The sequence below is a fragment of the Pundamilia nyererei genome, unplaced genomic scaffold (assembly GCF_000239375.1).
Source record: "Pundamilia nyererei isolate P.nyererei 1_Seehausen unplaced genomic scaffold, PunNye1.0 scaffold00388, whole genome shotgun sequence".
Taxonomy (NCBI): domain Eukaryota; kingdom Metazoa; phylum Chordata; class Actinopteri; order Cichliformes; family Cichlidae; genus Pundamilia; species Pundamilia nyererei.
The window spans coordinates 36,943-52,712 of record NW_005187789.1 but is presented as its reverse complement, the minus strand read 5'-3'; the positions used below and the strand labels follow the sequence as shown (position 1 = coordinate 52,712).

At 44.1% G+C, this 15,770-nt stretch overlaps 1 protein-coding gene across 1 annotated transcript in view; it reads right to left on the bottom strand.

Annotated features, from left to right (window-relative positions):
- Positions 1 to 15,770, bottom strand: part of gfra2b (GDNF family receptor alpha 2b) — a 146,674-nt gene that overhangs the window by 94,855 nt on the left and 36,049 nt on the right. The window lies entirely within an intron of this gene.

The following is a 15,770-nucleotide window of genomic DNA, read 5'->3' as shown; positions in this document are numbered from 1 at the left end:
TGTGTGTGTGTGTGTGTGTGTGTGTGTGTGTGTGTGTGTGTGTGTGTGTGTGTGTGTGTGTGTTCCTCATGTTGTGGGGACATAGCTGTGTTTGCTCAGAGGCAATGCGGGGACTCAGTTAAGTCTGGAGTGAGCTCTGGTTTAGATTAAGATTATCTTGCTTCATTCATAGTGCTGCCTTAAACCCATGAGCAAACAGAGACCTGCACATGGCGAACAGCTGTGATTGGTCTGTTCACGCTGCTCTTAGACAAATTTCACGCAAATCAGAGACTTCAGACCTGAACATGGACAGGAGTGGCTGCAGCCAGAAGGGTTCTGGATTAGTTTCTTGAAAACATCAAGATGATGATGTTGGACTCTAACCTGCAGCATGAGTTACCATGGTGATATACCTCAGTGAACTACCTTTAGTGCCCAGAGCCCAGGGTTAACCTGAAGTTACCTGGATAGGGCTAAATCTGCCTTGCAGTGCAGGGCTCTGGTTTCTCATAGACGTCCATACAGTCAGGCTTCATCCAACACCAGAGGAGCGTGCTCAGATCCAGCTTCAGCTTCACTTTTATTCAGTTCATCTTCAGCAGCTAAACTTTTTTTGCCCAACATTAAAGACAAATTACGCCTTTTTGTCAAAGCTGAGCTAAAGCCGGAAAGTCTTGTTAAAACTGTGAGAACTGTAAAATTTTCTGTGGTTCTTTGTTCACTCTGTGTGTGCTGTGAAGCGTAGTTGCTCGATAGCCCCCCGTTAGTTGTCGATTGGGGAAGTTGTGCAGTCAGCAGCATCCCAAGGCAGCCGATAAACGCGGGCGCACTCCTTCTTAACTTTCTGTGCTTTCAGATAATCGATGGCGTGCCGTGTCTGGTACCGCTGTGTGGCATTAGAGCCGGACCATCTACTCATAAATAATTAAGCTTCCAAAGAGCTCTGCTGTTGCTATAAAGCTCCACTAAACTGTCTTCTGTTGTGAAACTGCAGCTTGCAGCTTGCAGCTTCGATCTTTATGCTCATTGACTGAGCAGTGGAGCGTTTGAAGACTGTGGGACTAATCTATACTGATTCCTGTCATGTGCAAAATCCTGTGTGTGTTATACAGCTGTGAGTTTGCATGTTGCAGTTCCAGGTAGGTGTGGGTGTGTGAGGCTTTAGAGAACATTTTTAGGCATTTTTATTGTTTAATGTTTAACAGAATGTGTCTATTTGCTGTTCTGGTTCAGACAAAAAACATCACATCAAACAAATAAAAACAAACACATTATGTTTCTGTCGTTTCTTATTAACATCAAAAGTTTCTAAGTGGCTGTAATTTTAACTTTAACACTTCAGCACATCATCTCTATTAGTATCTGGATGCCACTCATAATGGTAAAGCACTGAGGGTGGAATAATTCTCACAGTCAGCAGGTTATCACAGGTTACTACATCAATGAGTCCTAATCCAGGAAAGTGAAATGCCCACAGCCTTTCCTAAGAGCTCACACCAGAGTGAAAATACACGCTAACCTCCTTGTGAAAAGCAAAAATCAGTTTTTTGCTGTCATAAACCAACTTTGCTGGTTGCCAGCTCTCCCACTGACCAACTGGTTACCCAGACTTCAAGCATGCAACTCCCACAACCTCTGAGGAACCTGGTGGAAGGCAACCCGTGTCTAACGATCACAGTGTGACTTGGACCGACTGTGGCTGCTCTCTGTTTGCTGAAGATTAAATCATTTAAACACACACAGAATGCCAACACAACAGGACCACACTGAGCTGGTCTGCAGCGATGAGCTCAGTTCATCTGTGTTTGTAGCGCCCAGCTCAGCGTCATATTCTGCTACCATGCCCATATCGCTGTGTAGACACTGCGTTACCGTGTCTGCACCGTTTGGCTGGACTCTTTCTGTGTATAATCCACGACAGCTGATCAAAGTGTCATTAAAAACAGACTGCATGCAGTTACCAACGTAACCCTGTTCGCAGAATGATGACAGACCGACTCAGCCTTAGACAAACCAGTGTCACCTGTCCCCGCCTTCAAAGTGACCATTTAAAAGCCAATGAGATCGCAGCTCCACTGCACACCGTCGTTCTGCAGCACTTTCTTTGAGTGATGGTGTGAAGTTCAGAGTACGACTCAGAGTTAGTGTTAAGTTGAGGAAATGAAGCTAGAAAAAGCTGTTTTGTTTGCGGCGTACTTGCTGAAACTTCTGCTGAGATGTGAAACACAACGACAGGAGGGTTTATGTTGTTGCACACAAACAGGGACATTTTCTGCTGAGACACTGACCGGGGCCCTCAATCTCCTGCAGACATTACAGATTACTGACAGGCTTTTTGTACTCATGCTGCTCAATCACCAGGATTCAGATTACTGCCATCCCAGCATGTTAGCATTAGCTCTCCATGCACTTTTAACTTCTTGGGCTGGGAGGGTCGCCCTGCATAGGTTCACCTACGAATACCTGGCATGATTTTGTCTTCTCAATACTAAACTCGGCTTTTAGGCAGAGGTGGAAATGCACAGCTATACAGAAAAGAGGTGGACTTCATTTACAGCACAAGAAATCTGTGGAAAATTACCTTGTTAAAATGGATGATTTATCCTCTTTATGGTCTCATAATTGGTGAAAGTTAAAATCAAATTAAATTCCGATTAACTGCCCAGCCCTGGTTTTTTCTCACGGTTCCTGTGAGGAGAAGGAATGGGTGTGGATTTAATCTGAGTAAAAACCTCGTTCTTACGTGTGACTGCAGTCGTTCTCTGCTCACGCTCGCCACACACATACACACTCTGACTCTGTGTGTGTGTGTGTGTGTGTGTGTGTGACACGCAGCTGAGAATGAGATGAGTAAACAGCGAACAGTGGTGTCTCTCTGCGGAGCAATACTAATCAGCCTCCAGCTTACTCATTAGCCCGCATGCTAAATACCTCGCTCATTAGCCTGCATGCTAAACACATCAGTCATTAGTCAGACTGGTAAATTAGCCATTTATTGACTACATGCTAAATACCAACGTCAGTGTTAAATGTGTCATTTAGCAGGCTGAACTCCAAGCACCTCTGTGATTAGCTGCTGCTACAAGCCAGTCACTGGACAGAATACTTAAAGCCCGGCACATTAGCATGCATGCTAAATGGCTTCGGTCAATACTAAGTGCCCTGATCTATTAGCTAAAGGATTTGGCAATCTACTCCGAGCAATTACTTAAATACTGTCAGGTCACTGTGTGCCTGAGCCGCAGGAAATCCTGCACTTTCAGCAGCTCGGGCTGCAGCGAGCTGCACGACTCCCGAACACTTTTATTCATATCTACACAAAGGCAGCAGAGGCAGCTCCACAGGAGGTCCCTGCTACAACAAAAAGGATTTTTACTGTGGCCAACAAAACTCTCGTCTTTATGGACAATTCACTCACTCTGAATGCAGACACAAAGACATCAAACCATTAAAATCATTAGAAAAACTGAAACACTGAAGGAGGTTATACAGCGTAAAACATCCCAGTCCAAGCCTGCAGACTGTTTATTCCTCACTGTCGTGTAAAGAAACAACCAGGACAGTTATCCCTGTAACAAAGCTCAGGCTGCTTTCAACAGTGAAGTTATGGCAAGCTCTGGGATTTTTATGATGTCATACAGAGCAAGAGGATGGATTGTGCATTGAATACTTTCTTCGTGTCACCCAGGCCGTCTCCCCCTCTATGCTTCGCCTCCGCCTGTAGAAAGTAAGACGGTTTGCAGATGCAACCTACTTCTGGGACCTGTGTTTGGAATAGTAACTAACTTCTTGTTTCAGTGACTTGAGTTTCACGCTTCCACCCTTTTTCCTCTACCCCTCTTCCCAGGTTCCTGCTCTGGATATTTCCCAGTGTCGGTTCCCAGCCATGTCCACGACAGCCCCAAGGCTCCCTCATGTACTCCCTCACTGACCACTTAATGATTAATGCGAACCATGTATTCACTGTAAATGTGTACATAGAGTGACTCACATAGTGCCTCTTTCGGTAGGGCAGCGTCTATAGTATTCACCTGGAGTGTTTTTGTATTGAGCTTGTGTAACTTTCCTAGATTCCAGGGAATCTTAGTTTAACCTTCATAGTGTGACTAGTGGCATTCTGTTCTCTGCTGCAGGGATTTATTAGCTTGTTGTGATGATAATCAATCAGATGAGCTAGTTGTGATTTCATCATTTGAAGTCATAGCTAAATCTGAACTTACAGTGACTGGTCTGAATTTAATTATTCCCCAGGGTTTAGTAAATCACACCAGGTGTCGTGTTTATTTGAGTTGTCACCCTGTCGGTTCTGTTATATGTTGTAAATAAAGTTTCGGATATTTGCATTCGCTTCACGTGCCTCTGAGTGGTGTCTGCACTTGAGTCCTTCCGCCTGTGTCAGCCTGCCGGCCGTGACATTGACCCTTGATTAATTTGGCTCAGATACTTAGCCAAATTAATCAAGGGTAGAAAGAGAGAGCCTAGTTCTGCCTAGGTTTCGTCCTGTTAAACATTAGTTTTTCCTTCCCACTGTCACCAAGTGCTGCTTTTAGGGGTCATGTGATTATTGGGGTTTCTTTCTAATACTGTAGGGTCGGTAAGAACTTGACTCGATACCTCCTTATTCCAGTGTGCCTGGCTTTAAGTATTTGTAGGTAAATATAATTACACTGTGATTTAAAATAAAACATGCTGACATGACATGTACTTACAGGGGAATTATACCCTTATTAACAGGCTTCAATATAAAGTGTTATTGTGGGCTCTTTACCTTACATTAAATAGCACCGGAGGACACCACCTGTGTCACTGAAGGACATTACTTTAGCGCTTTAGCGGGAAGGTGAACAGCCTGGAGGCCTCAGTGTCATATTTAAATGAACCTTAGTTGAACAAGGACAATGTGTAAACTCCACAGTGAAGGTTCTCTGCCTTGTTCCACAGCACTGTGGGTTACATCAGTCACTCAGACTCAGTCTGCTCCCAAAATGAACTTTACAACTTTATTGTGAAACAATCAGCTTCTTCTGTTTGTGTGAAAAGGTTAAACATGATCCTGATGTTTGGCTTCATTCAGCTTATATAAGGTCACCTACAACTGAGGAACATGATCTGTCCGAAATATGAGATTAAACGTGTCGTCACCCTGTGACCTCAGTTTGTGTACATGGCTGATATCGAGTCATTTCAAGTTTCCCTCGTTAGCTCTTCTACTGAAAGCCTCAGCAGTATTGATTTGATTTGATATACCTTTATTAGTCCCACAAGGGGAAATTTCATAAGGCTGCCGACCTATTGCACGCAATGGCGGCGCCATCTTACCCTCCGACCATACATACATTACACAAAACATCACATGGGGAAGACAGGTCAGAGAGGTATAACAATGGAAAATGCACCACATGAGGAAAAATAAGGAGAAAAAAAAACTCCCCCCAGACTGAGCTCCAACAGGGAGATCAGTTTGAGAACAGAAAAAAACACCTCTGCACATAGCACATGAAAAAAACTCTTAATACACCAAAGAAACACATGACAAGCAACAGGGGTGGGTAAAGGGTGCAGCATCGGAAGGGAATAAGCATCGAAGGCGTTTGGAAAGGGAGGGGGGATGAGTGTGTGCATATCAGTCTATATGTATGTGTGTGCGTGTCCAGAGTTCAGCTGAGACAGTGTCCTTCACCCTGCTAGGTAAACAGTCTCCCAGCCAACCCAGGTGGCCTTGGATGGAATGGGAAGGAACAGACTAAACACAGTCGTCATCAGTGTGTTTTTGTCGGCTCCAGCCTTGCGACCTCAGCTGGCGCCAAAGGGGTATCCGCATAAGTGATGGTGCTTTTTACTTTAGTGCGAACAGCTCATATGAATTTCAAAGCAGTTCTACAGTCCAACACTGGTCTCTCAATCTCCCGTTGGAGAGCCGCGAGCTTCGCCATACTTGCGTTCTGTGAAGTTGTCATTTCTTGTGCTCAAGGAGCCGATTTCAGAGAACCCACGGCAGTGTGCCTCCCCGAGATGTCATCCAATTTGCGCCCAGAGACGTTATTCCGGGCTAGCCCTTTCGAGATGTATCCAGTCTGCAGTCAGAGATCTTATTCTAAGTATTCACAGCAGCCGTAGCCTCTCCAAGATCTTATCCGTGCTGACTCAATGAGCCCATTTTGAGAAACTCACGCCTCTTGTGGTAGTGTTGTAGTAGTATTGTAGTATTTTGATTCTGTTATGTGCCTTCTGCAGTTGGTTTTTGCTCATTCGCACTCGCCCTGAGGGGCCTGCCTTCGCTCTTTTTGTCCTGCTCAGCAGAACAGCCGTCATGCCCTGCAGACTGGATGGAAGTGATAGCATCTTCCTTTTTGTTACTTTCCCACGTCCCCGGACTTTCAGGAGAACATAAGAGGTTGATAAAACAGACTAACCAGCTCAGGTGTGAGAACGACGTTATATCAATAGTGTTCCAGTGGATGCGTGATTTAGTAAATGAGACTTGTAGCAAGATAGCCCTTTGAGTGCTCACACTGAGTATAGAGGAACTATATAAGTATATAAGTACCAGTTATCATTTATTTATTAAGCAAAAACAATTTCTACCAAACATCTGACTCTAAACAAATTCAGCTTTATTTCAGTTTGTTCTTTACTTTTGAATGCTCTGAATCTTATTTCAGCATTTTGAATATTTAATTGTTTTTTTTGGCAGCCTTTTCAAATGTATATTGTACAGTATGTGTACAATATAACAACACATCCTTTTTATCCTCCATTATTCAGTTGACTGTTCATATTGCATGCCCTGTGTTTAGCTATACGTTACTTTTCATAATGATCTGCTCTTTGAAAGATTTTTATTTTGGGGATTTTCTGGCTGCTTGTTAATGAGTTTTCATGGCCGCTCTCTCTGTGGCAGCACATTGTTTTAAGTTTATTTGGATCCATTATTTTCTTCCTAAACTCAGTATGGACATATTTTAATATTAAATCATAATTTCCATATTTCCACATTAGCTCCTCGTGCCTGCAGGAAACCGCTGAGCCGTCCTCTGGGATTACAGCTCCGCTGGGTGAGAATCACGGGAAGCTGAGGCACTCACATCCTTTATAGTCGACTTTAAATTGTTTCCAGGACAGAAGAGCTCCGTAAATCTGAATATCATTAATGTTCGCAGGCAGATGGGCACAAAAAAAAAGATGAAAACAAATTTGGGTAAAATTCAAAGAATGTTAAAAACAGCATCTCTTTATCTGAAAGTCAAATTTCAAGTGTATGGTTTATGCAGCACTGCCAGGCAGTGAAAGAACCTGCACCATGTGTTCAACTCTAAAAACATCTGGATTTGACGCATATCTGTCACTCTTTATGACTTATGGGTTATTTTCTTGTAATCGTAAGAAAGCAGTGAGACTGAAGCAAACACAAAAGACATAAAACCATTAAAGCTGCACATGCGTTTTACCTTTGTGCACAAAGGTAGAACTCACAGTCAGCTGATACATTTGAGAAAGATGGCTGAGGGGAGAATATCTGTATATCCTCAGTGTTTCTGCCTCCTCTGATCACATTAACATAATGAGAGCGCTGTTTACTCGAGCTCTGCCGTTCCCACATTACTCTCTTAATGACTTTTTAATTGCATTTCCATGTAAACTGTGAAGATCACAGAAAGACAGAACAAAGACAGAGGAAGCAGCGCTCTCAAAGGCTGTTTTGGTCACAGTGTTCAACGATTATAACAGTGGAAATAAGCCTCAGACTGACTTATTTCAAGCAGAGTGCATGCTGAGCCCCGTGTGTAACATTTGTGGTGAGACTACTTCAGACTACTACAGCTGTGACCACACCCACGGGTTCAGTCTTGAAGCCTCAAGCTTCACTGTTAAGAACTGATAGTGATGTCACAAGGAAACATCTGGCCAATACCATTCTTTGATGAGGTGTCAGTCCTTGTTTCTATCTGGCAACCATGGCAATGGTGGCAGTGTGGAGGTGTGGTTCAGGTATGACGCATCCAAACCTGTTCCAATAGAGCACCTGCTACCTCCACAGGTGGCTTCGCCTCACCTACCTCCGCCCCCTCTGCATGTTTCAGCTGCAGGAGATGGAGGTGATCGGTCGCAGTGGGAGCTCGGAGCGGAGCTGAAGGAATCAACTGACAATGCAGAGAGCTGACTAATGTCTCCCATCCTCTATCTAACTCCCTCTGGGGACAGCTTAGACTGGCCAAAACCCTCCACCCTCCACCCTGACTCCACTCCCAGCCACACTCGCTCAGATAAAACAATAACTCTGTTCTTTTGGTCCACTCATATAGTCTCATATCCATTTATGTTTCTTTGTGCTAGTCTGTCACAGTGTGACGAGTCCCAATGTACTTCATCTCTCAGGGACTAGAAATGTGTGGAAGAAGACTGGATTCAAAGCTCATCTTCAGCTCTTGGTTCAGTCTGACAAAGTGAGTTATCCTTTCGCTGTACTTTCACCTGGATGTGCTCCTTCGAGGCGCGAGAAATGCCAGACGTGTTGATTTCACCCCGATCTGCTGCGACTCTGTGAGAACAAAAGGCTGAATCACACCTCTAACAGCTGTTTGTGCTTCTGTCACTGGCTTCATGCTTTTATTTTCTGTAAAGGTGGCCATCTGTTGTTACTACCCACTCAGCTTTGTTGGCATTTATGTCTCTGTATATTTTCAGGCAGAAGAAGGTGATTTGTTCTTTTAATGGCAGCTCAGCATCCAGTGGGTTAGAACTGGACCTGAGACATGTTGCTACCTGAATCCAATCGCATCCATCCACACAGCAGAACACTTTTCATCTTTAACATCTTAGAAGGAAAAACACCAAAGTCACAGAGTGTGGCAGCTGTGGACCAGCAGCTCCTGTGTCAGATAAAAACAATCCCCACAGCTGGGGGTCACCGTGGACCCTTCGAGTCTCACAGTAGTTCTGATTTTGGTCATTAAAGAGATGAGGATTATTCGAGATCACACCACATCCACTAAATATGAATCAGTGCAGATGAACATAACGCTCTCCTCTGGATAAAGTAGTCCGGAGCTCTACAAATTGAGTTCAGGGCAAGGATTTCTGTCTCTAGATGTGCAAAGCTGGTAGAGTCATACCCTAAAAGACTGGCAGCTGTAATTGCAGCAAAAGGTGGTTCTACAAAGTATTGACTCAGGGGGCTGAATAATTACGCACACCCCACTTTTCAGTCATTTATTTGTAAAAAATGTTTGGAATCATGTATGATTTTCATTCCACTTCTCACGTGTACACCACTTTGTATTGGTCTTTCACGTGGAATTCCAATAAAATTGATTCATGTTTGTGGCTGTAATGTGACAAAATGTGGAAAAGTTCAAGCGGGCCGAATACTTTTGCAAGCCACTGTATCCCTTTAAATGGAGAAGAGTCTGTGCAGGCCACACTCAACATGGATGAGAGGCAGTGAGCTCCTGTTTCAACAGCACTGAAATATTAAACAGAAATGTTAACCTGGCCAGTGAACACGTTAGCTGTTTAACTATTAGAGGTTACCCGATTAGCGTAGCTGCTAGCAGACTGTAGTTAGATAAAGATGACTAATTATAGAGGCTTAATGAGTCATAGATGGAATACTGAACTGTAACAGAGCGGACTGAGGATATATGAAGCAAGCGAGATCCTGCTGTGCAGAGCAGCGGGGATAACACAGCTGAACAGAGCAGAGAGTCCGGAGCAAATAAAGAGTCAAACCTGGACCAAAGCAGCCAGTCAGCAGAGGCTTCTTTATTTTTTGTGATTAGTTCAATCTTTCACAGAACTGTTTTTATATCTGCTTTGTACTTTATCCAAAGGACATTTGAACTTCTCCACAATCATCCTCTTCTACAATAATTAAATGATTTAGATGTGTTAGTATTGTGTTGTTTGTCTTATTTTATCTTCACACTCTGTGATAAAGCAATCCATCAATGACAATCATTTAAAAAAATACATAAAAACTCTAAATTTATTCTTAATGTATACTTATTTTGTTCAATCTCACTAATAACTGGAAAAATTAAGTGAAAACAAGTTCACTTTTTCGAGATATGAGTTTTTCGACAATTACTCCTGTTGTTGTAGGACGGGGTCGAGATCTTCCCCATGATATCAAAACAATAAACTATCAAGTATTATCAGGGTGTCAGTATTGACCTTGTCAATCCTCAGGGCTCAGAGGAATTAGAGGATTTTCAAGCTGATGGAGGGAAACAGAGACTCGCCTAAGCACTCTTCTGGCAGTGAAACGATCCAGAGCAAAAAAGCCAAAAGCACCAAGACTGGACGAAAAGTCGCTCATTCACCATTAGACTAATACAGCAGGTCATCAGTGACCAGTCTGCCATCAGTAAGACTATTTAAGGTCAAATCAGCTTTACTCCCAAGTGGAAGGGCACCAATAAAAATAATCTGTGAGAACAATGGGATCTGTGTATAGAAATGGCTGTGGTTTCTCTGCAGTGATTAATGCAGCATTTTTTATTCTACCACTCAAACTGCAGCTCAGCTGCTACCCTTTAACCCCACATTCATTACAGAACTGTAACATGAATGCTTGCCATGAAGATAAACAACACGTTCTCACTCCTTAAGCGTAATATTTTACGTTAGGTGACAAATTGTCAACATTTTACGCTTTCGGGTACCCAACACGTTCCTAAATGACGAGATCGGAAAAATGAGAAAACATGAGAACCGTTTGGACTCAATCTACGCATGTTCGTTCACGCCGAAGGTCACCTTTCGCGTTCCTCAGGAACACCGCGGGACATGACAAAAATGTCGGTATGCTACGCCCTGGGAGTGAGAACGGGCTGAGATAAAAACACCAAAAAAAACCCCACCCAAGCTGTTTGTCTTCAAGCGTACAGACATTAGTGTACCAAATAATCTTTCTTTATTAGCATTGGATATCCAGGCCCTCTCCGGCTCTTCATCAGCTGCAGATGTTTGTGAATATTTCCATTTTTCTCTGCTTCTGCCTTTAAGTGCTTCTCTTCTCTTTGTTTGTGCTCAAGGACACATAAACGCTGTGATGGTCGTCACTCTCAGTATCGTTTAATGGACCGGCAAGTGGCACAAACACGTGACCGTATGGCGGGCAGGCACCACGCATCGGTGCCACGGTGATGGATCTGCGCAGGCCAATCAGAAATCAAGTCTCCATACATCACCTCAGCAGCTCGACACGCCGTAATCAAACAGCCAGCCACTGATTCATGGAGCGTTTTACAGCTCCTGCCACCAAAAAACAGCAAACCCTCCTCAGAGTGAGCCGTGTAAACAGGAAGACTTAACCTGCACCCAAGCTGTCCGAATCCTTTAACGACCAGCGGCAGAGAAATAGAGGTTTGTGTCGCCCACCTTCTCGTCTATCTGAACTCCTCCTTCTGATCTCTCCCTGCTCTGCACCATTTCCTCCTCTTTCTGTTCCCTGTCCTCAAATTGCATCTTCGTCTGTCATCTGCTGTCATCACACTTTGATCTGATTCCCGGGGTATCAGTCTTTGATCTGCTGATCCTCTGAGTTACCCTCAGCCCCGCCGTCTTGCTGCTGTTCACACAAACGCTGCAGTTTAATCAGCAGCTTGTTCCTTTCAAACAGCCTGCAGACTCATTCTTTTAACTCCATGACTGCAGACAGCTGTGCACATTAATCTGCTGTCAAACAATATTTGTATGCATTGTGTAAGCAATTAAATAACACTTAATAATGTAGCTGCACAAGAAAAGAGTTGGAATTCATCTTCTAATGATCGCAGCTCAAAACCGTGAACTAGCAGCCAATTAAACAGAGAGAAGCATCCAGTGAAAGGAATCGCAAAAATCATAACGTTAAAGAGATCAACAGGAAGTGATACGTGCAATACCCGCTGCAGCTTCATATGCAAAGGATCTGTGCACGCTGCTGAAGAGACATGGGTGGGGGAAATCCATAACGGATGCAAGAAGAGTGGAAAAACTGGTGAGGAGGGCTGGCTCAGTAATTGGAGCCAGATTGAAAAAAACCAAAACGGGGGGGGCATGATAAAATGATACAGTACAAATAGAAATGTATAAGATATCACTGACTGTCGCTCCTGTAAGAGAAACAAACGTACAGAACTTGGAACACAAAAGTATAAAATACACAGAAACATAATACAGCAATCTCCTTATAGTGTGTGTGTGTGTGTGTGTGTGTGTGTGTGTGTGTGTGTGTGTGTGTGTGTGTGTGTGTGTGTGTGTGTGTGAGAAAGAGAGACTATAGCTGTGTCCAAAAACGTAGGCTGCATCCTACGGAGGACCCGGCCTTTGCGGTCTACATGGGCCGGGTCCTTCGAAGACCGAGACAGCCGGAAGTGCGAGGCTGTGAAATGGGACGGTCTAGCCTTCAGATTTGCGTCACCGCTGTCTCGGTGGAGTTTAATAAATTCAGCCGTCTGCTCCTTGCTATCTAAAATATAACAAAACACTGGCATAAATTCTCGACCGTCTCACACTTCTGTTTAATCAGTTTTCTGCTTGGCGTTTATTCAGCTGTGTGAAAATCCCGGAGGAACCCACCCGATGGATTAATAAAGTTTTATTTAATCTAATAATCTAATAACATTGATTTCAGCCAAAACAATTTACTATGGAACAAATAAAACAAAAGCCAAACAATTACATTTTTAAGTTATCCGAGTGATATATCATGTTTAACCTGAGTAGCAAGTCCGCTGCTCTCGCCGGCTCGAGTGGCCATTGAACCCCCCAGCTTCCTATCGAGCGGGTGGGTAACAGACGTCTTAGAAAACGTTGGCGCACTTTTGCAAATATGCGATGTCTTGATAAACCAAGCAGATATTTAAAGTTTACACAGCTACTTTCTCGTTAAATATGTTAAAAGTTCATTTTGTGACCCAGAAAGATTAATAAGAGTAATTTTAAAACTTAGTAGCGGCCGCCATTGTTGGAAACTGAAATTGGCTAGGCCGCGCTATGAATTCTGGGATATGGTGGGCCACGAAGGACACACCCGACCCATCCTTCAAATGAAGGACGCATTTGTCGGCCACATTTGAAGGAGTCGACGAATTGGGACAGCCTTCGTCGCCTGGCTGTGACGTAATCGGCCTTCAAGTGCGGCCTCCGGAGGATGCAGCCGACGTTTTGGGACACACTCTCAGAAAAAATTTTGGTTCTTAAATGGTTCTTCAGATGTCTTCATGAACAAAAGGTTCTTCATCCTTAGCTATCTAAGTTTGATGGTGTAAAATGGCATAAATATTTATTCACTATAATGAATTTTAATAAAGTATTACTAATTTCTGCTTCAAGCCATTACTTTTGAGATAATCGAAATGAAAAACCCATGGCAAATCATGATGGTGGGAGAACTGCCATAGCCGTTTGAAAGACAAATGTCTCTACAGTAGTCAAAGGAGCTTGCAAAGAAAAGCGTCTGGACTTCTTTAAGTTGCTTGAAGACGTTTCACCTCTCATCCGAGAAGCTTCTTCAGTTCTAAGGTCAAATGGTGGAGAGTCCCAGATATAAACCTAGTGGGAGAAACCCCCCACAGAGGGACAAAAGGACCCCCTGATGATCCTCTAATCGTCTAAGCCAAGGTGTGTAACTGGGTGTGGGTCCCAATCAGCCAGAGTTTCGGGTGTGTTCATTGTGAAACCTGGCCCCACCTTATCATGCGAATTCCTGAGGGCAGATGGCCCAGGATGTGAGTGGGCGTTAAGGCGTCTGGGAAGGGATCTCAAAACTGGATTATAGATGGCAGAGAGTTGGTGTCGTAAACCCCCGCCTCTGTTCAAAGATGGTCGCTCACAGTGGACATAGATGGCTTCTTTCACTCCTCTTTCAAACCATCTGTCCTCTCTGTCCAAAATGTGAACATTGGCATCCTCGAAAGAGTGTCCTTGTCCCTCTGTGGGGGGTTTCTCCCACTAGGTTTATATCTGGGACTCTCCACCATTTGACCTTAGAACTGAAGAAGCTTCTCGGATGAGAGGTGAAACGTCTTCAAGCAACTTAAAGAAGTCCAGACGCTTTTCTTTGCAAGCTCCTTTGACTACGATGACCTGGATGACTGAGAACCTTCACAGACATCTCTACAGTAGCTAATCCAAGCTCCAGACATAGAGAAGAAACAGATGGGAGAGGCGCAAATGATCTTGCTAAGTACTGTCCACTTCACAACAAACCCTACCCTCTGGAAAAATGTAGGGTCTTTAAAGCGAAACCACTCATGGAACGGAAGAAGTTATTAAAGGACCACAGGTGCTGCTCAGTTACTCATGTTGCGAGGGAATGTCACATGAAGCTACAGTGCAATGAATGTGAGAGTGATAAGCACTGCACTGCTCTTCATCTGGAGACTGCTCTCCCAGAAGCGTCGCCTCCTGCATCAGTGTCAGATATAGACCAGCGAAACAACTCCACAACAAAAGGTAACCTCAAAGTGCACTGAAGTCTGTGGAGTTGGTCTCCTTGAACAATCTTGCACTAAGATCTGCCTGGTGCGAGTTTTTCCAAAGGGACAACGAGAGCGCTCAGTCAAGATGTATGTCATCCTTGATGACCAGAGCAATCGCTTGCTGGCCAAATCTGAGTTTTTCCAACTCTTTGGGATCAGTAGCAACCTTTCCCTGTACTTGCTGAAGACATGCGCTGGTACTACTGAGATGACAGGGAGAAAGGTAGTCGGTTTCCAGATTGAGGCTTTAGACAGTGAAGTGTGCTTAGACTTACCTCCACTCATTGAATGTAATGACATCATGACCAACAGGTCTGAAATCCCCTCACCAGAGGTTGCGTGTTCCCATGCCCACTTGATGCCCATAGCGCCTTACATTCCTGAGATAGATCCCGAAGCACAGATTTTGATCTTACTGGGAAGAGATCTCATACGTGTGCACAAAGTAAGGCAACAAATTAACGGCCCCCACAATGCTCCCTTTGCCCAGCAATTGGATTTGGGATGGGTGATAGTTGGGGAAGTTTGCATCAACAGGGCACACAAGCCTACTGTAGATGTCTATAAGACTAGTGTCCTGCCGAATGGACGTCCATCTTTCATGGTGCCATGTCAGAATGAAATATCTGTGAAAGAAAAGTTGGCATATGGCGGGGAGCAAAGACCCGATATTTACCCTTGCCTGTACAGTTATGGCTCCATCAACATGCCTGCTGAGGAAAAACTTGGGGTAAGCGTATTCACAAGACAGACATGTGATAACAAACCGGCTTTGTCGTTTGAAGACGAGAGCTTTCTGAACATCATGCAGAAGGAGTTCTGTCAGAATGAACAAAACAGCTGGGTTGCTCCTCTGCCATTCAGGTCGCCCAGACCACGCCTACCAAACAACCGTGCTCAAGCCTGGTCTCGTCTCCACTCTCTGGATCGCACATTGGGCAAAAATCCTAAAATGAAAGAGCAGTTCATTGCGTTCATGAAGAAGCTCTTTGAAATGGGCACGCTGAGAAGGCACCTTCTCTCCAAGAATATGAAGAATGTTGGTATTTACCCATTTTTGGGGTCTACCACCCCCAAAAACCCGATCAAATACGTGTGGTATTTGACTCAAGCGCACAAGAAAGTGGCATTTCTCTTAACGGCGTCCTGCTTTCAGGCCCTGACCTAAATAACTCCCTGTTAGGAGTGCTGCTCAGGTTCAGAAAGGACATTGTTGCTGTGACAGCCGACATCCAACAGATGTTCTATGGTTTCATGGTGAGAGAGGACCACAGAAATTATCTAAGATTTCTTTGGCACAAAGATCATGACCTGACAAAG